The sequence below is a fragment of the Amphimedon queenslandica genome, unplaced genomic scaffold (genome assembly GCF_000090795.2).
Source record: "Amphimedon queenslandica unplaced genomic scaffold, v1.1 AMPQUscaffold_7108_Cont20937, whole genome shotgun sequence".
NCBI lineage: Eukaryota > Metazoa > Porifera > Demospongiae > Haplosclerida > Niphatidae > Amphimedon > Amphimedon queenslandica.
Genome location: NW_003552604.1, coordinates 1 through 1965, shown reverse-complemented (window position 1 = coordinate 1965; position 1965 = coordinate 1). Strand labels below are relative to the sequence as shown.

Genomic DNA, 1965 nt, shown 5'->3' with positions numbered 1-1965 from the left:
TAGCATCTGAAGCTCTATTCAAAAAAAAGAGTAAGCACAAAAATTTGCCTAGATATTTAAAAGAGACTGAGATAGTTTGGCTGTATGGGGGGTGATCACTGCCAAAATATGATAAATTTATAGAATGGTCTAGTTCTCCACGCGCATATCATTGTCAATGCATTATGTGTATCATAACAACAGCCAAAAGTCCAACATGATTAGAAATCACAGGTCCACCAGTATTCTTTTCTTGCGACATGGGTCCACAAAAGATATCATGGTCTGCAATACAAAATAGCTATGGTCAACATGGGTGGGCGCGGCTAGGTTTTATGGGCGTGGTTTAACTTTATGATGGCTGCTTGCAAGCTCTATACAAAGAAGAATTTCTAATAATTTATCTTCACAATATATGCTGATGGAACTTAGCTGTGATAGGAACCACATCTTTTATATATTTTTTAAAGCTTAAAGGACTTTGGAACTTTCCCTATCTCCACCTCAGTCAAAAAGACCCTGTATTCATACAGCCTCCCAGGCTAGTATATAAGTTCATATTGCTCTCTGATCTGGTGCCCCTATCTTGTTAAAGACTTCAAACTATTCTAATAAGTTCAGCAGATGGTTACAAAGTACATTTTGAATGCACAACCAGACAATAGATTTTAATATCTAGTGACAGTGATGATGAGCTTCCTTCGTTTCTTCCTTTTTACAATTGTCACTATTACCCATCGCTTCTACCCCTACTGAGTCACCTACCCCCTAACCTGTTGTTAATCAAACATTACATATTTTACAGTGTTATCAAACTCAATGCTGGTTATTAGGATGAGATATTGAATACAGTTAACAGCTCAGCTCTTAATGTAAATACAGATAACAGTTCCACTTGAGTGCCAACTGATGTAACTTTGTGAGTTAACATTATGCATGAATCAAAGTGATAGAGAGAATATTTGGCATGATATTTTTAATAGTGTATCTGAAGTTATGTTTCATGTCCATTGATGCAAGATGTCTTTCATGTGCATGACTATAAGAAGATCTAACATTTTGAGATCCACCCTGTGTGGCTATAGCAGGAGATCTTTTTACCTAATAAAATGCTTGTAGTAATTGTGTGTATGTGTCTTTGTGCATGCATGGTAATAGTTATTTGTGTATTTTAGTATTCAATTTGTTTTAGGTTAAGTATCTTGGTAAAGCAGGTTATGATAGAGGTGGTCTTTGAAGGGAGTTTTTTATGACTTAGCATATGGCATCAAGTCTTCTCTTTTTAATTAGCAGGAACAATTCATTTCTCATAAGGCATGACATATTGCTTTGCAGGTATATAATTAGTGCTTAACATTATAAGTATAATGCTAGAGCCTAGAGTAATAGTTTGAAAAGATAGGATTCCTTATGTCAATGGCACTGGCTCAGGATGGTACTGGTTTTTGTTTTTGCTTATATATTTGTGGCATAGAGCCTAGAGGTTGATAGGAAGCAGTTCCTGACTATGAAGTATCTATTTTTAACAAAGGTATGCATGTTTCCATTGTTGTATCACTTAAATGATGTCCTTGCTAGATAAAAGAGATTCACAATGATGCCTCTTTAAGGGAGATGGTAATCATTGATATTGTCTCACTCCATTACACCATCCTGCATTGCACTGCTGAGTTGGATCAATTGAAGAAGGGCCTCTCATCACTCGGCATCTTGTATATTATTAATCATAATTCCAGTATAATGGCTCTTCAGTAGCCCTGATAATTGGTGGTTAACAGCAGGTAAACAAAATAATGTAATATTAATTTTTGTGTTAGTGTTTTAAAAGTGAAATTAATTATTTAGTTTTAAATACTAAATACCGTACAGAAGGAAATTTTGGAGGGACTAAATTTTGGCGAATTGCTAAATTTTGGTGATTGGCGAATTTTAATTTGGCGAATTTGTGGCCACGTGCCATTGAGCATGCGTATAATGCTCAAAATG

At 35.3% G+C, this 1965-nt stretch overlaps 1 long non-coding RNA gene across 2 annotated transcripts; it reads left to right on the top strand.

Moving 5' to 3' along the window:
- The first annotated feature begins 268 nt into the window (after positions 1-268).
- LOC109591833 (uncharacterized) lies at positions 269-1764 on the top strand. Of its 2 annotated transcripts, XR_002190030.1 has the most exons (4): positions 269-898; positions 963-1314; positions 1354-1510; positions 1558-1764. It is a non-coding gene; the product is annotated as an uncharacterized LOC109591833 (long non-coding RNA). The 2 variants fall into 2 exon arrangements; XR_002190029.1 differs by having other exon boundaries at positions 269-1314.
- Positions 1765-1965: the final 201 nt, after the last annotated feature.